The sequence below is a fragment of the Pogona vitticeps genome, chromosome 1 (genome assembly GCF_051106095.1).
Source record: "Pogona vitticeps strain Pit_001003342236 chromosome 1, PviZW2.1, whole genome shotgun sequence".
NCBI lineage: Eukaryota > Metazoa > Chordata > Lepidosauria > Squamata > Agamidae > Pogona > Pogona vitticeps.
In genome coordinates this window covers 214,936,646-214,956,189 of record NC_135783.1, presented here as the reverse complement: position 1 = coordinate 214,956,189, position 19,544 = coordinate 214,936,646, and the positions used below count along the sequence as shown (strand labels likewise).

General features: G+C 42.7%; 1 protein-coding gene and 1 non-coding gene across 4 annotated transcripts in view; one reads left to right on the top strand and one right to left on the bottom strand.

Annotated features, from left to right (window-relative positions):
• CACNB4 (calcium voltage-gated channel auxiliary subunit beta 4) overlaps positions 1-19,544 on the bottom strand; it is a 222,144-nt gene that overhangs the window by 194,057 nt on the left and 8,543 nt on the right. The window lies entirely within an intron of this gene.
• Positions 17,642-17,805, top strand: LOC140703317 (U1 spliceosomal RNA). Its single transcript, XR_012082756.2, has one exon. It is a non-coding gene; the product is annotated as a U1 spliceosomal RNA (small nuclear RNA).

Genomic DNA, 19,544 nt, shown 5'->3' with positions numbered 1-19,544 from the left:
GCTGATAATTGACTTCTGTACCTTGTAAAGAGTCTTGAATCTAATTGAGCAGCACCTGTCAGATAATGTGTGTACATCTGCTCATACAAATCCTCCCGAGAGCCTTCTAAAACAAGAGATTCTAAGGATTAGATCTGGGACCTTACATATGTAAGCCATGTGCTACAACACGAAGCTATGACTCCACTTCAGCTGCTTACAGTGGCTAGGATAAAGCCTCGAACTGCCTTTCATTTAATAAAAAGTACTGTACTGTAGATATTTTTGAAAAGTATCTCTTTCTTAAACCATTCATTATAGGCAAGTTCAAGTCTACGCATACCTTTTTAGCCTGGATCTGTGCTTTCTAAAACATATAGTAAGATAACACCTACTTTTTATGTGTAAAGAGAGGAATCATAGAAAAAAAATACTTTGTTGTTTTGGAGGTCAGGTATTATAAACGACACAACAGGCTAGTGTGATTGTACATTCCCGCGTTGCTAAAAATCAAGCCCACACTCCTGCTCCTTGCCCTCTGGTGAACTCTTACACATTGGCAAAAAGGAAAATTATATCTGGTTAAACATAACATGAGGGCAAAGATTTGCCTAAACATGGTGTATGGCGATTCATATGCATAGACTAGGGCTGTGGACATATTTGTCTGTTTGTTTTTAACTATAGTTCCTGCAGTTTTGAGGCAGTAGAATCAGCCATGCCACCTAAGGAATTCTAAGAGTTACAGTCAAAAAAATACAAATAGGCACAAGTATATTGATGTATAATAGAAATAATAAATGTAATTCATATAGAAATACCATCTGACCCAATCCAATTTCCAGGTCCTAAGAACTGATGGAGAACGGTCAAGGCCCCTGCTTCGCCATCTTAGAATGTTTTATCACCCAAGCTTGGGGAGGCTGCCTGAAAAATGACTTACCCCTTCCCATTGTTAAAATCTCTTTCAGCTTATAGCTAAACCAGGAATTCAGGGCAGCTGTTGTCTGTGGCTGTAGAATAGAGGGGAGGGCAGCCGCAACAGCAACTGCAGTATTTTTCTTCTGCTTCTTAATAATACTGAGGGGCAGCAAGAGAGGAGACGGAACAGGTGAGGCTTTCTTCCAATAACTGAGAACACCTAAGATCTTTTGTTCTGGCCCAACAATGTTTCACTCTCCCGACCCTCCCAGACTTTGGCCAACGAGTGAAGGATGGGAGGAGACCTCAAGTGGGGAGTTGGCAGAGCTCCACCGGAAACCTGATCGGGCCCTGCAGGATTCTAGGTAGGGTTGCCAGATACACGGGTACCAAAAGGAGGACAGAGAAAGACAAAAAGGAGGACAAAGGAGGACATATTGAATGTTTCATTTGAATCATTCCAGATTAAAGCCACAATCGATACAATTTTATTACAATAGCTGCCAATAAATGTCTCTTAGTGAACCGACCAAGAAAAAGTCATGTTAAAAATTAAAAATTAATTCAATGGAGGCTTTTTTTCAAAATACCGGGGGGAGGGGGGGGGAAAGCCAGGGGGAAGGGAGTCCTTCCACCTCTCCGCCTCCCATCCAAAATTATAACATAAAAAATACAAAAGCCTGACATTTTAAAGGTTTTTATCATTGCCTGCCTGACGGAGGACATTAGGCTAAAAAGAAGGACATGCCCTCCTTTTGCCTGACATCTGGCAACCCTAATTCTAGGCCCAGTACCTTTTAGCCTGAGGCAAGACAAGAAGTGGAGATAGAAGCTCAAGGGGCATGAAAGACAGGGCACCCAGGGTTTTTGTTGCAGTTGGGTCACAAAATAGGAAGCTGAGAGGGAGACTACACAGGCATTTAACCCGCTGTTTGGTTCATTGCGGGGACAGACTGGTTTGCTCCTTTTGCCAGCCATCAGACAACGTATTTGCTGCAGCAAATCAGCCCACAGAAGAGTGTTCCTACTTACGCCTTTCTGTGTCCCTGTCCAGGGTACACTCTTTCAGGTATGGGTAGGATTGCTCTGCTTTAGTTTGTTTCCAGGATGTGCTAAAGGGGGAATTAACCAAAGTGGAGTGCTTTTAATTTGCCAGCTGGTTTGTTATGTATGTATGTATGTATGTATGTATGTATGTATGTATGTAGGTAGGTAGGTAGGTAGGTAGGTAGGTAGGTAGGTAGGTAGGTAGGTAGGTAGGTAGGTAGGTAGGTAGGTAGGTAGGTAGGTAGGTAGGTAGGTAGGTAGGTAAGTAGGCAGGCAGGCAGGCAGGCAGGCAGGCAGGCAGGCATGTACTTACTTACTTACTTACTTACAGTACTTACTATTTCAACTTATACACCGTCCCATTTCCCAATATGATTAGTGGCTTAAGCTGACAGTTAACCATTGAGAAATTGTAAAATCAAAAACATCCTTACTCTGCTGCTCTGTGGAGCAGAGGGAGGAAGCAAAGTTGTTTTTAAAACCAATTAGGGAAGTGCTGTTGCACTGTACCTTACAGATAAAGACTTTTAAAGATGATATGAGAGAGAGAGAGAGAGAAAGAGAGAGAGAGAGAGAGAGAAATGCCAAGCAATGTGAAGTGTTTAATGGGCAGGCAGGGAATTGCCACCTAGACCGTGCCTGTTTTAAGAATAGACTCTCATAACTTTGGGGAATGGGGAAGGGATGGGCTGGCACAAGTGGCGTGTCCCTGCCTCAAAAGCAAACTGGCATTGCCAGGGTTTTGTAGCTCACTGGGACAGAAACAGAGGAAGAAAGATGAATCACTATGCTGTGCACACGTCTGCATGGTCTCCCTCCATCCCACCCCATCCTTGCCACTATAATTTCAGCTTCAACCCACTCTGCCCCTAAAACAAACAAACAATGAGAAGAAAAGTATGTGGTACATGCACAGGCGGCATGGGGGTTGTGGAGGTGGGAGAAACAATAAGCAATCTGGTCTTTGAAAATGGTGTGTGGCCGCGTTAGTCCAGCTTCCCTTCTCCCTCCAGGAAACCCAAAGACAAAGGATAAAGGCTGAGTGGGGCTTCTTCCCACACAGACACACACACTTAAAAGAAGCGGACCAAATAGGAACCCTTGAGGTACTTCTGCCATGTGGATGCACAGACCACACCATGTGGCGTTCCAGGTCTCTATCTAAATAGCCCTGTTTAGTCCACACGGTTCGTTCGTTTAGTGGTTTAGTCGTGTCCGACTCTTTGTGACCCCATGGACCAGAGCATGCCAGGCCCTCCTGTCTTCCACTGTCTCCCGGAGTTCGGTCAAATTCCTGTTGGTTGCTTCACAGACACTGTCCAGCCATCTCATCCTCGGTCGTCCCCTTCTCCTCTTGCCGTCACACTTTCCTAACATCAAGGTTTTTTCCAAGGAGTCTTTTCTTCTCATGAGATGTTAGTCCACACCAGTCCACTCCAAATGAGCCACGTAGCCAAGCCCTCAGTCTTATCCAAAGATGGAAACTAGTCCATATTCTTTGCCAATCAAAATCATGAATGCCATATTTACTTAGACAGAAAAACTGTTCTCTTCAATAACTCATCTGAACTGAGTGATCTATTTATTGTGCTCATCAAAGATTTGTGAGGGTGCGTCGGGGAAGGGGGAGAGAGATACTAAACAAACTCAAACTTAAGTAACTTTCATTCCAATAATTGTTTGTGTGCTTCATGGCGAAGACCATATTGTGCTGACATACAACTGAAAACTTCTTTTTTCAAATGTTAAAAAAGGATTCATTCCCTTAGGGTGCATCATCAGGATGGACATGTTAATGGCAGAGCTTACAAAAGTTACTTTTCTACATTAAATGTCCTAAAACCTCAGCTGTAGATGGGATTGGAACCAGTGATGGATCCTTTTCCTACTCCTCTCTTAGGGAGTTACTGGGGTAGAGGTGTATCACTCTGCATATCCTAGACCAGTGGTTCTTAACCTTTGTTACTCAGGTGTTTTTAAACTGCAACTCCCAGAAACCTCAGCCAGCAGAGCTGATGGTGAAGGCTTCTGGGAGTTGCAGTCCAAGAACATCTGAATAACAAAGGTTAAGAACCAGTGTCCTAGAACATATCATCTGCAGAGGGCTTTTTAAGGCCAAATTAAGCTACACATGGCTCTAAGGCAGCAGATTGCCCACCTTAGTGTACAGAACACTCCTCTTCCCCCCCCCCTCTTTTTATGTTCACGTCTGAAAAATAACAGCATGGCCATTTCCCAATCTAGGCAACAGCAGGAGGAAGCCTCCTAGTATAGACCGCAGTTCTTTAGTCAGGAGCACTTGGGCTATGGGACAGCCTAATGCAAACTGCCAATATCCCTTCTGATCCCGGGCCAGCTACTGACACTACAATTACAGTCAACTGCAGTGCAGAGCATATGAGTCAACTGTGCATCACAGCATGTCCAATGCTGTTGGAGGAAGGGAGAGTGGAGGAACAGATTTGGATTTGTTCTACTACAGAAGCTGCTTCCAAAGTCATTATCTGGGGGGACTGGAAGGAAGATAGATGTGTATTCAACCATTACAGTAACACACACCTTGAAAGGTTTGTGCGATTTTCTTTGGGCAGATACAGAACAACGGACACAGCCAGCAGTTGTGATTCTGCTGCTGCTGCTGCTGCTACTACTACTACTACAGTGGTGCCTCGCTTGACAAGGATAATTCATTCCGTTCAAATCGTGGTTAAGCGAAATCCTCGTCAAGCGAAATTTAAAAACCCATTGAAATGCACTGAAAATTGATTCAATGTGTTCCAATGGGCGAAATACCTGCTCATTTTGCAAAAACCGTCCATAGGGCGGCCATTTTCCGGTGCCTGTAAAGCGAGGAATCCATCCTAAAGCACAGCGGGAGCCATTTTGCAAAGCGGGTGGCCATTTTAGAGCTGCCAATCAGCTGTTTTAAAATCATCATCTAGCGAAAAATCAGTTCCCAAAGCAGGGAACTGATCATCGTTAAGCGAATTTTCCCCATAGGAACATCATTTTGTGATTGCAATAGCAATCGCAAAAACTTCAGCGTAAAGCAGTTTCTTCGTTTAACGAGGTAACTGTTAAGCAAGGCACCACTCTACTACTACTACTACTACTACTACTACTACTACTACTACATCATCATCATCATCATCATCATCATCATCATCATCATCATCATCATCGGAAGAAGAAACTGTGTCACACCTCATCTGTGAATGTCCAAAGATTGCACAAATTACAAAATTAGATATGATAGTGGCAAAATTAATGCGCTGCTCATTATTCAAAAAATATAACTTGCCAGCCTCCAAAAACCCATGGGAACATCAGGTAGAGAAGGTGTCAGAAAATGAGTAAGTCAAGATCTTGTGGGATTTCTGGATATATACTGACAGCCACCTTGAACATAACACACCAGACATAGAAGTAATAGAATGAAGAAACGTCCGGACCATTGACACTGCATTTCCAGGGGATGCCAGAGTTGTAAATAAAGAATTGGAAAAACTAACAAGATAATCTGGCACTCGAAACATCTTGCTTGTGGATGAAACATGCTTGAGTGGTCCCTGTAGTCATTGGGGCTTTTGGAACAATATTAAGAAATTTCACACAGTACTATAAGCAGTTGCAGATCTCAGAAATCAAACCATCAGAGCTACAAAAACCTGGAAATATTAGGAACAACATACATACTGTGCCAATATTTAACAAATACTTCGGTTTTCGGTTAAAACTTGTATCTGTTATATAATAACAGTCAATTTTTTTATAATTTTGATTAACTGTGCCTGGTATTTTTTGAATACCAATACCAATCTTAATCTTAGAACTGCAGAACTGGAAGGGACCTTATGGATCAAGTACAGCCCCTGTCAAGAAGGCACAGTGTGAAATCGAATCCCCAGCCTACCTAAACCACTGAGCTATCCCGCATGTTAAGCTGCCACTCGCTGAGGAGTTTTTACAGCAAACGTTTTACTAAAGGATCCACTGGAAGGTGTCCATTCCTTTAGCCATGAAAAGGAACCTGTTTTCCCTGGGGGTAACTTTGTGCCGTGGATTCCGCCATAAAGATGCATTAAATTGTGTAGCACGCAATAACAAAAATTCTTTCTCCCAGAGTTTGAGGTAAGTTTCCAGAACGGGTAAAGCTAACTAGGGGATGCTGAGATGAATACTGTAGTCCAAAACAAGGAACTGCTCTTTCCTCTACAATTTTCCTCATCATTCTGCACTTCACAATTATTTCTCGCTCAGAGGAAACACACACAGAAACAAGCACACACATACAGACCTATCTGCCAGTCCTGACAAAAGAAGAAACAATCTGAGCATATGCTGGTTTGCATTTTAAATTTACTCAAATCATGATTGCAAGAATTAAAACACAAAGGAAAAAAATCATTTAAAAAAATAAAAGACAAAATAAAAAAGACAAAACCACATAGCACCTTAAAGACTTGTTATATTTTAATGTATATTTTAATGTCCATGAAAAATATAACTGTTAGTCTTTAAGGTGCCATGGGTTTTTGTTTTTTATTATTTTTAATTTTAATTTTTTTTATCCTTTGGGTTTTGCTGAAGTTAAAAGAGAACTTGCTGCTGCTGCTAAACAGAATTACTTGAACACAAACCCTATTCTGTTGTAGGAAGATACCCTTTCTTAAAGAAAATATAAGACAAAGGGGCCTCGAAAATGACGCACACATCTGACTGACCACCACTGAGTATGGTTTTTTAGAAAATAAGAAGGGGAGATGCCACAACCACCACCACCAGCAGCAGTATCCTTGAGTCTGCCTGTCTCTGTTTTTGTCAATGTTCTCCATCATTTGGGAGACTGGGCTGCAGGGCCTTGGATCTCAGCCCAAAGGCCCAGCCATAGTTGCACCATTGCTGGCTGCAGTTATTGAGAGTCAGATCACTAAGGTAAATGAACATGAATTCATCTTGCAACATTTTCCCTCCCAACACACAAATCTTTGAAAACTACACGCCTCAAAAACCAGACCTGCAAACAAAGCTGTGCTTATTTTCTGATGACCTCTTGCAAACCAAAAGCAAGCTAATTTGCCAAATTCAGGTTAAGGCAACCTTACTCAGAGCAAATACGAAGATGCTGCTTTCTGAATGCCCCTTAAGAGCCAACAGTTCCATAGAAGGGGGCAGTAACTTAAAAATTTACTTCTTTGAATTAGTCTATTGGACACATTTTGATTGTCCGCAAATAACAAGGTTCTTCCATTTTCCACAAATAGATTTTGTTCTTCATTTTAGAATTCCTACTACCACTACAAAGTTGAATGTTCAGAATTGTGTACGATTTCCCCCTACGTTTCTGGCAGCCATTAGTGCAGAGCAGAAACTTTATTTATTTAGCAGCTTTCAAATGTTGAGCATGGGTTGTGCCAAATCTGATACTGGTGCAGACGCATCAACGGTGTCAGCACAGTTATGCGATTAGCTTTGGTTGCTGAGTCTGCTCGCCCGTGGTGTTGGCAAACTTTTGTTCTGAGCCATAAAAATAGCATTGACTTAAAAGGAACTATAAATGTAGGCAATTGAATCAAGTTTAAAGCTATATGCAGAGAAATGCAGCAATTGGACTCTAGCATATACTCACAAAAGTGGCTCATCTAGTGTGTCATAACAGCAATTGGCTAGAGGAACAAATGTGTAATAGCTTTAGATACACAAACTGTACCCTGTTATGAGTATGTTCTATGTATCACTTCAAAAATGGCCTTCTAGCCAGGCATGAGAGTTTAAAGGTGGAAAAAAAATCATCTACCCATTTTTTGCCAGTTGTAAATTGTATCAGCAAATATTCACTGCCTGAACATATGCCTGTTATCTGACATGAACCTAAGGTCAGGGGGAAGATTTGCAATGAAACAGGGACACTTAACCCTTTCTATGCCTGGAGAATCTCTCTGCCAGTTGATTCTAATAGCCATTCCCCCTAAAACTGGGCTTCTCTTAATCTTGGAATCAGTTAAGTGAAAAGAGCATTACAAAACAGCAACACCCTAAAGATAGGGAGTTTACAGAACAAAATAAGCTTGTAGGGACTAAAGCTCCATGCAAATTTGCTGTTTTCTCTTACCTGTTTTCAGAAAAACATACAGATTCTAACCTATCTTGCGTCCATCATGGAACTCAAAATATTCTCAGGCAATGTGCCATCCAGGCATTAGTCCACTACTACACTACAATTGCAATTTAATGAGGGATAGCTTCACGCCTCTTCCAGCATAGCTACATTTTTAGTTACTTTTTTGACCAAAAATGGGATGGCAGAGGATTATCACGTGCTTCGTTTTCCTCCCCATGCTGTGCACCTCATGCTTTGTTGTGAGAGGTGAGAGAGGAGGACAGGTGGGTCAATGGTGTGTCCTCATCAGAGTGTTCCTCCGGTGAGAATAAACCTGAGGAACTGGAGACTCCAAAGCCTGATGGGGGTGGAGGACCTGCCTGACGCTGGGAATTGTGGACTCTCGGAAACCGAAGAGCCTATGGATGACACAAGCTCAGGAGCAGAGTCCAAGGAAGAGGTGGGTTAACCTCCCAGCTCCCAGGAGTGAAGAAGGCTGAAGGCATCAGCCCGGTTTGAAGTAACCGAAGGCAGAGTGCTTGGCTGCAGGGGAGGTCTTCTCACAAGTGGGCTCTTTCTATTAGGCAGAGTTAGGGGTCAAACCATAAGTGGCAAGGTTCTTCCCTTGCCACTTGAACACACCTGCCTCTGTATGTGGCTCCAGCAGCCCAGCTAGAAAACAGCCTTCTGTTGGCTCAGCAAGCGGCTGGAAGCAATTTTTCAGACAGCCTCTGCTTTGTTCCTGTGTGCCTGAATCCCTGACTCTGGATTACCCAGACCTTGTCTGACTGTTTGGACTGCTTCTTGGACGATGATTCTGGATTGCCCTGCTATGGTGAGCTTTACAGTTCCTGCATCTCCCGCTTCACAGTTTCCTTGGTCTGGAACTTTATTAGCCAGCAGCTACTCTTGCCTCACCCAGGATGGGAAAAGCGTGTTTTGCCTTTATAGACCAGCACGTTTCAGCATTCACATTTGAAAGAAAAAACCAAAATCCAAAAGTTAACACTCTCTCTACTTCTGGGAAAGTGGAAAGCCAAAAGTCTCTTTTTAAAAATCTAACTATAATGGTAACCATTTGAGAGGGGGTTAGCACTTGAACTATAACTAATTTCTTTTTCAAAATAATTTTCTAAGGTACAAAAACCAACCACAACCACATGGCATTCTTTCCATCCAGGGACCCTTTTTTCTGGCTGCATTAAGGACATGATGGGAGCTATAAAATGCGTTATGATTAGCACTGGCATCTGACCAAAGAAACCTTAATCAAATTAGTTTATTGGTAAGTCTGCATCTAAAATGCAAAGAAGCGAGAAAGCATGAGCCAGCGTCCTATTATTTGTCCCAACCAAATGTAGATCCATTGAATCAACTGCTGAACGGCAAACTGACATTTATTTAAATCATATTAAGTCAGTGGGTCTACTCTAGATGAGACTAGATCAATAGTCTCATCTAGACTATGAGAGCAATAGGATAGTGGTCATAGTCCCTAGGCAGGACATGCGCATACCACAGCATTCACCATCTCTTTCGCATGAGAATGAAGGGGAAATGTTTCTTCTAAGATGATGCCTCGCGAGGATGGAGGCAGGCCCAACAACGTCCCTGCCCGAGCACTGTCCCTCCCTTCTGGTCGGAACCAGTAGTGACCCTAATCCTGGAAAGGCGCAGGTGGAGAGGAGGGTCATGACCTCTGCAGGAGAGGGAGAGGAAATGGAGGAGAAAGAAAAGATGGGAAAGAAAAGGGAGGAGGGGACAGATCAGGCCGATGAGGCAGACTGGAGACTGGGGGAGGGGACAGGACCCATAGAAGAAGGCTGGTAGTAAAGAAGGAGGAATGGAAGGAGATCTGTAGGGCAGGCAAGTCAAGAGAGACTTAATAGAGGCTGGAGAGGCCGACTCAAAGAAACAGCCCAAGCCCCTTCCCTCTGGTTGGGAGTGGGCTTGGTGGGAAAACTTATGGACACTGAAATGGAAGAGACTGACGGTACTGAGAGAAGAAGCAAGAAGAGAGAGGGAAACGTGAAAGAGCGAGATGGCAGAGACCTTCTGGGATGGAGAGGACCAACGACCCCAACCGTGGGAGTTTACAGACCAAGGAGCCAAGACACACGGGTCAGAGACGCACGGAGGGGAACAGATGCCTATGCTTTGAAGTCCACCAGACCCGCCGCTGATGGATGTTACCCTCAAGAAAGGGACTGAACAGTTAGGAGATATGTGCTACCAACCCGTTTACACAACAGCAGAACAATTCTTTCCTCATGTCGTTGCATTTAGAAGAGAGACAGGCCATTTATACCAGCTGAAGTTAATAACTTTTTGGATTTCCTGAGATAAATGTTGACTGCTTAGGTCTTAAAGAATGTGTCTTTAATGCTTGACCCAAAGGAGGAGTTTGTCAGAAATCGGCCTGAGGCAGGTTGTGGACCCTCAAACGCCTGTCATCTTTAATTTGCAAGAGTCAACTTGTATTTAAAAATAAACAATGCAACAACACAGGTATATTATTCAAATTAGGGGAGCCTCTTAAGTTCTTAAAAATCAATTCGTCCAAGCAATTAAATGGTGTAGTGCTTGATGTAAATTTGTGAGTGCTTAAATAACATGCACACTTCTAAAATTCATGGGTTGTAACAAGTAAGCATACAGGTGTTGAGGTTTGCATTGCTGTCTACTGAAATGAGGTTTTATTAGCTCCCCTTTCATCCAAGACTATTATTTCAGGGTGTTTAAACAATATAATTCAGTTTGTTTCTTAACAAACTTTTTTGGTCTTATGCTGATTTATTCAACTTCCTGCTATTGTGCGACATTGTTTTAGGAAGAGATTAAACAAAATTTTATTGATTTTTTTAAACATACAAACAAACAAACAAACTATACAGAAAAGAAACATGGAATTTACTGCAATATGTCAGTGAGGATTTCTGTCTCCCATCAGTTCAACAAGAGCAGCAGCAGAATGATTCCTTCCACTAATTAAACAACTGAAACATTTTTAAAACCTTCAAGTACCAAGAGTTTATTTGTATTATTTTATCTAGTTCTGGAACTCAAGACAAATCCCTGGACTCAGAACCATAAGTATCTTCCCTCTGCATCAGATTTTTCCTTGGCTCCCATGAAAAAGGGAACAGATCCTGAAGCAGATCCTGCTCAGCTCTGCTTGACTCTGACAGTATGGAGACACCATGTTTTGTAATAAAATGATTAAGGCGTGGAACTGTGCACACAGTGAGGTTTTAATTAATATTAACAAAAACATGGTTTGGCTTAACGCTTGCTCTTGAAATCTTGATAAAGAACAAACCTTGACTAGCACATAGGCAGCATGAGAGTTTTTTTAACCAAAGAAGGAAATCTTGGCAATAAAATAGCATGGAAAGAAGCAAGTCACAAATACAGACATACACTTCAACAAACAAGAGCTATGAGCCACTGGCTAGTGAGAGAAGATATTAAACATTTAAGAGCATTTATCTGTGTTCCCATAATAGGAGGTGTTCATTTTGGGTTGTCAGGATCTCTTAACAAACTGCTCATGAGTTATGTGGCTCACAGAGACTTCACACCAAAGAGCTCACCAGAGACCGAATGTATGGGACAGAGAACAAACTCCCAACACAAACACAAACACAAACACAAACACAAACACAACACACACACACACACACACACACACACACACACACACACACACACACAGAGAGAGAGAGAGAGAGAGAGAGAGAGAGAGAGAGAGAGAGAGAGAGAGAGAGAGAGAGAGATTCAAAATACACATCTTGGCAAATGTCATAGAATCAAATGTGACAGGCAAACAGCTGAGACCAAACCTAACAAATAGTGGTTCATAGAATCCCTAAGTTCCAAAATTTCCCCGGCAACAGCCACCAGATAGCAAGATTTTTTAGGTGGGCCCAAGAGGTAAAGAATGTTCTTCAGATGGTCCTGATCTCATTTTCCTCTTAGGGCAAACAAGACGGAGCATCATCTCACATGATGGGTAGCTCATACTTTCCATCAGACCCACAGAACTAAAGCAGGATTCTGCAAGGCACACTTTGGCGAATGTTGGTCCCAATCTATTGAGGCTTTAAAGAAAGGCAAATTACTTTACTGTACAGTAGATTAGGACCACTGTTTCCTGACTCAAAATCTAGAAAACCGGTGGAGTTCATGCAGAAAGCCCCCGGTTCAACCCGTAAGGAAAGCTGCTACAGGTTGAATGAACAAATGGTCTGATTCAGTATAAGGCTGCTTCCTATGACCTTACAAGTAAAGTATTCTCATTACTGACCTAGCCAGTAGGAGAGCATATGCTGGCCTCGTCATTAAGAGACTGTTTTTATTTTATATAAATGCAGCCTGACTCTGAATTCACAGCAACCTCCACACACAAGCTCCCACTGAAAATCCCAAGCAGTATTCAAAAGGCAGGCCCAGAAAGCAGTCAGATCAAGAGGTTATAAAAGCACATATGAATAGGCCCTTCAGGACAGAAGACAGCAGATGTGAAAGAAGTAGGTGACAAGAACCTCTTTTAGCATTACAGCTGTGAGATCCTCACTATGCAAATCCAGGTACAAGCAGTATACCTTCTTTTCCAGCAGGAAGAGGGAAATGTTGGTTTTCCGGATATCATTGGTGTACATCACCCATCAGCTCCACTGAGCATGTCCCATGTTAAGGGACTTGGGGGGGGGGGTAGTTGCTACTCAAAATATCAAAAGTCCCAGGATTTACCAGCCCAACTTTACAGAATTATGGCCTTTTATGAATAGCTGGCCAAGCTATCCCAAGTCCTTCCCAAGGAGAAACAAATACAGAGCCCAGTTACACTAAAGGGGGAAAAGATTTTGAAACAGGTTTAGCATGTTTTAAATCAATTTTTTTTTAAAGGTGACTACGTGACACACATGGAAACTCAGATTCCACACAGCCCCTAGAAGCATGGGGTTTTAGGGTCAGAAAGCAAGGTATTTTAATGGGCAGCACGAGGGTCATTTAATTCAACTTGCTTGTGAAATAGATTGTTTTGACATATGAGAATGCCTTGCAAATTAGCAAAGCATGTGTGAGGGTTCAGAAATGGTCTCAGGCTGATTGGACACAGACACAGGCTGCTCTGTTTTCATAAAGTCAGTACTGGGATTTATTTGAACATTAAACAAAGAAGTATCAACATTAAACTTGTCAGTTGTCATTTTATCTCTCGTTGCCAACGGGTCAAACGAGGGTGTCCATAAATCTTGTAAAAAGGGATTGAAACCGGGTTCATACCAGGGACCTTTGATAAAAGGGTTGGTGTCCTCAGGGTCCCGGTCATCTATGCCAGTGTCTATCAAGGGAAGGGTCTCCTCATCTCTTCCTTCCACGTTGAAGGGGTCGGTACCCTAATTGAAGGGGTCCCAGGGTCTGGTAAATACCTCCTCCGGTGAGCCTCCTCCAGGCGCCATGCTCTTCTCTCACGTTCCTCTCTTTCTACAGCTTCCTTCTCCTCCCTTAAACGGCTCCGCCACTCTCTAGCTTCAGATTCCCCCCAGTAAGAGGGTTTAGGGGGCAGACCGCGTCTCCTTCTGTAATCTGCTTCTTCACGAGGCACTCTAACTTTTTCGCACCTCCCAGTCCAGGGATCTTCGACCCATATTAATTCCCAGCCACCTGGTATGGCGTCTCTCTCCCTTTTTATATCGCCACTTCCCGCCTCTACCAATGGTCTGCCCCTCTCTCCCGTTCCGTTCCCGCCTTTTCTGACCAGGTTTGAGTGGCCACTGACAGCTTTGTCATAACCCATTCTAGATCCCGGGTGTCCACTCCCTGTTGTACTGTCACGACGCGGGGAGTTGTTGCCTCTGTCTGTGTCTCTTGCTCTTTCTTAGGGGAGGACGACACTCCGGCGAGGGCTTCAATCCCCTCGCCTCTGGTCTCACAGTGTGAAGAAGGCAAACGGGAAAGCCTGAGGTGCAGAGTTGAAGACTAGAGGCAAGTGGGATGCATAGCCTAAGTGAGGTGTGAAGAGCTGTCTTTTCAGTGGGGTAAAAACAAGGATCGTAGGCATGGATCTATATAATGTTTTTGTAGGTTCCTTCCCCAAACCACTCTCCAATCATAGGCACCATCTTTGCCCACAGATTGGACAGTGCCTTGGGGATGATCCTACATAAGAACTGTGCCTTGGATCAGGTTTTGCACCACTGAAAAGCCATCTACTTATGATTTCTGTGATGTAGTGTGCGGGGGGTACAAATGTCACGTATGATTTGACAGTAGTTTGGGGCAGATCAAGGCTCACAAGGTCCCCTTCTTGTCTCTTTGCAAATATCACAGTCCATCCAGAGTTGGTGTTCTTTGGAGCCAAAAAGGGCCAGAACATTTTCAGGAGCCATGCACTGGTTTCTTTCTCTTTCCAATCCCTAACAACTCTCTTTCCCCTTCTCTCTGTGCTTCTTTTCCTAAATACAGTACTGCTTCTCTCTGCCTCCAAGGGAACAGCTGGAGCATTCTCAAAGGGACAGAAGCAGCCAAGCTTTCTAATGAGACAAGCAGGTTTGCCAGCAGACTCCCTTTAGCACAGGAGCAGGAGAAAGTGGCCAGTGCAAAGGTGGCTGCATGACAAAGCTTCAATTGCAATGATTAAAAAAACCTATGTAGCCCTCTCAACCAATATACAGCACAGCTTAGAACTGGACTGAACATTTTCCCAAGAGGACGCACACACTGATCCAGATACCGTGTGACTTTAACCCAATTTCAAAAGCCCCATCTTTGTGCCCAAAACATATTCAGCACAACAGGTTATTCTTCTGGAAACCTCCTGAAACCTCTCCTACTGTCTGTGTGAACTACTATGTTCCCCTACTCTTTACGTCAACATGTTTGAGAGACAAATTCTTCATGAAAGCAAGGGTATCCCAAAAAATATTCAAAGTAAATAATATTCAAAATTAAATCTGTTCTGCAGCAGGTGTGAGCACACAGCCTCCTACGCTGCCTTCAGTAACAAGTATGCTTTGTTTAGACACTTAAATATTGGCATGTTTTCCTCAATTCTTTGTTCCCTGTCTTTCAAAGTTCAGTAGAAGGTTTAGGTCATATTCAAAAGCATCTTATATGCATTTACAACTTGAACCAGCAAGGTCCTCACATCCTAGGTCTTGTCTGCGTCCATCCATACAAAGTAGAGTAATAGCTGTCCCTTTTTGATGTAATGAGCAGGGTTCATATTTCAATTTAAGAACATAGTTTGTTGCCTAGAAGTAGAGATTGGCTTAATAAACTACCGTATTTTTTGCTCCATAAGACGCACCTGACCTTAAGATGCACCTAATTTTTAGCAGAGGAAAACAGGGAAAATATATTCTGAATCAAATAGTGTAATAAAATATTTAATAAACTATAACAGAATAACATTTGAACCATGTAAAGTGAACAGCAGTCAACAGTGGCATTAAGAACCATTATCACTGTCATTAACAAATGGAGAGACTTAAGGTTTGTGTACTCTAGTTTATGTACCATAGATTTGTGTACGATAAATTTAAGTCAAGTACATATAGACCATTATCAGCCAGTGATAAGACCTATACCACACTACAGTGGTGCCTCGCATAAAACGAGTGCACCGTTTAACGATGATTCGCATAGCGATCCGTTTTTTGGGATCGCTAATGCAATTGCATTGTGATGATTTAATAGGGCAAAAATCGCTTTGCAACGATCGGTAAGCGTTTCGCTTACAGATTTTCACATAGCGATTTTTTAAAATCAGCTGTTCAGCGGATCCAAAATGGCTGCCAGACGCCCAAAAAGGCCGCGCGCAGCTTTTCGCGCCCTGCCCTCACTTACCGAGGGCGCGAAAATGGCGGCCGGATGGGGAAACTTTGCTTAACGGTGAGTTTAGAAGCCACAGGAACGCATTAAACTAAGTTTAATGCGTTCCTATGGCATTTTCCGTTCCGTATAGTGATGTTTCCCCATAGCGACGGTTAATCTGGAACAGATTAACCTTGCTATGCGGGGCACCACTGTACCTATATTTTACATTTCATTTCATCCACCTCCTCCCCATGCTTATAGAAATGTCTCAATGACATATGAGATTGTTGTGCAACTCTGCCCAGCTACAGCTCAAGCCTATATTAAGTTAGAAATGGTTTATCTGATTTGGCACTGCATGGTGAGGTCCCTTTTAGTTGTGTGGAGGATAAATAGTGGAATTAAACTATTTAACAGCTGGTTTTCCTTATCTACTTTAGGTTATGCAAAAGAACAGCAACACAAAGCTTAACCTAATCCCATTCACCAGCAGTAGCACATGCTCAGCATAAGACCAAATCTCAGTTTTCTGACGTAATTGAATGTTTATAGCATGCAAGGCACAACAGGTTATTCAAGACAAAGCCAGGAACAATGTTCTTGGTGAGCCAAAAAAACTGAATACAAACTATAGTAGCTGAAATCAGGAAGCAGGTACTGTAATCCAGTTAGAAGTCACAAAGAATTTTGACTTTCTTAATTTTCAAACTACTGTATCAGCAAATGTAGTATGTGCTACAGGCAAGAACTCTGTTCCAAAAACACTAACCAAATAAGTATGCCCTGTCTCTGAGACTTCCTGGCCCTGTTCTGATTTAGATACATCAAATAGATACCACAACCACAAGGACTTGGAAACAACTAAAAATAAGACTGAATTTTGCTTTCCCATGCATGCAGGGTTAATTTGTGATCAGCAGCCAAGTTTGTGTTCTGGCTCATAAAGCACACTTAGTTTCCTTGCTGCAACATCCTTTGGAAATACATTCTCTATTAGGTGCCCAGAACTAGTTGAAAAGTTTGCAAGTCGAATCCAAATTTCCCATAGAAATGCACTGAAAATTAATTAATGCATTCTTATGAGGAAAAAAAGGTCAGAAACGTAGACTGAGCTTGGCTCTTCACAGTGCCTTGGTAGCCCCCAGAACAGCCGAAAAAGAGCACCAAACAGCTAAAAGCCAGCACCCAGCCGGCAGCCATTTTGTGCTCTTCTCCATCCTCCCCTCCTAACAGCTGATCAGCGCTGGTCTGAAAGGCTTCCCAGGCAGCTTTTAAAGCAAAACTAGCAGCTTTTAAAGCAAGTATGCATGTTTCTACAAAAGCAGGTTTCAACTCAAATGGAGCACCTTTTCACCAAAGCACGGTTTAACCCCAAACAAGCAGGTTTTAAACTAAATTTTACATTTTAAAATGACAATACCAGGCAATACCAGGCAGTCCCAGGTCTCTCTCCCAGCTCTCTAACTGCTTGGACTAGCCAGGAAGCAGACAAGCAACCTCTTCACTAACTGAAAGTTTGAATTTCCCCACTTTCCCTGCCTTCCCCACATATTAGGTATGCTAATATCTGTGCACTGGAGGATTGTGGGAGGAACACTCAGCCCATGATCGGTGTTCCGTGGGGCACCCCAAAACACTGAGGAGCTCTCTTGGCCTCTGGTGGGACTGGGGCTGTGCAGCCCTGTTCTGAGCAGGAGGTGCAGTGGGAGGTCACCATGCCTTGGGGCGGGCAGGGCACAGAAGGTGGTAGGAGGTGCAGGGGCTATTTCAGCTCCTACCTGGCAGGGGACATACCATGATCATAAAAGTGGTTTTCCCAGGGTAAGGCTCATCCATTGCACTTTAGGTGTGCTGATCCCTGTGATTTCCCCAAATGTGGGAAAATCAATTGCCTAATTTATGGTAGTGGGGGACTGTGTTTGTGGTTTCCCCTAGTCTTTTTAGAATTACTCTTTCCCCTTTGGTCATTGTCCTCTGCCATTTAAATTTGCTGCCATAGCCCTGTTGGCCCTTCTAGTGCTCCAGGGAGCAGATCTTGGAAAACTCACCTGGCAGAGTGGTGAGGTCCAATGTGGTTGCCACAGCAAGCAGCCTCTAGTGCCAGTTCAGAGGCTTCCCAGCATGGTGGTGGGAAGCTCCTGGATGGTGGTAGCTGAACCTTTTTTTTTACAGTATTTGCTCCATAAGATCCACATACTTTCTCCCTCACTTTTTTTGGGGGGGGGGGACTGCGTCTTCTGGAGCAAAAAATGCGTAATTTGTTCAAGATAAAATTCTGTTTTTAGACTTTGATGGCTGAGTCTGTCTATGCGTGCATGGAGATGCATATATGGAAATATATATGTGTGTGTGCCCTCAAGTTGATTCCAACTTATGTTCAACCCTTTCCAATGTTCACTAGGCAGAGCATACATGGAAGTGCTTCCCATTCCATTCTTGTGCGGCATCATCCTGAACAGATTATTTTAATTTACTAGGACAGGAAATCACGATTTCCAGGCACCAAAATGTGTACCTAAATTGAAATTTAAACTCTGCTCATCATATCCAAAGTAATGTCTATTTTTAAATGTAGTTACCACCTACAGGAAGTGGGGAGCCAAGATGTTTATATTATCCAGGTGCTTCTCGTTTCAGCTCTTTCCATTTTTAGCAACTTCCTTGATCCTGTGAGCAAATCTGAGGTGAGGAGGGGGACAGTTGATCAAGCAAAATCTTATTAAAATGGTTCCCATCACTCAAGGGAGAAGGTGGGTTGGTCTGCAGAAGACAAAATGAAATTGGGAACCTGAAAATGGTGTGGCACTGTAAGATCCATCAGCTGTAGGAAATGCAACTTGTGTTCACAGATGATGGAGAATTATAATTCAACAACTGCAGGGCCACAAATTCCCAATTCAGTCTAGAGTGTTCCAGGGGGAGGGGGGAACCAAGTAATATTTCTTGCTAATTCTATACTCTTGAGTTTCTCAAAGTCATCTTGATGCAATGCAAATACTTCTGCACTTTTTAGAATACATGGGCATTTATTACAAGCTGCAGATAAATAATTCTGGTAGAAAGGAGTTAACATACTTTCGCTGGAAAGTGCACACATCATATCTTAAAGAGATATTCAAAGAGAGCCTAGGAAAGATTATTTTGATTAAATGTATAAAGTGACCACTGCCACAGCTAAGACAACTAATGAAAACTCCTTACAAAGCCTGAAAAACACCTTGGTGCCATTAGCACTGCAAAGAAAATTCCTGTTGCTTATTGCATTTCTTATGATGTTATTCACACTTTTCAGGTGGTACATGTGTGTGGAAAATATCCCTCTAAATCTGGCTGAAAATGGGTTGAATATTGAAAAAAAATCCCTTTCAAATGCCCCCCACCAAATTGCTATTAACTAAGAATAAGTAGCAAGAAAGAAATAACAAATAATGCTTATTACATTTTTTTAAATGACATTAATAGTTACTACATTATTTACAGAAAGAACATCGGGGTGTCCTTGTTACCTTCAAAAAGAGTGCTCAACAGAATTTGTACCTGCTTGCAATGCATTATTTCCAAGCTTTGGCTTCCTTTTTTTTTTTTTTTTTTGCAAAACCTGCTCAACTGGCACAGACCCTTGATAAATTGGCTGAAATTTCATTCATTTTATTAATTTTTTATGCAGCCATCC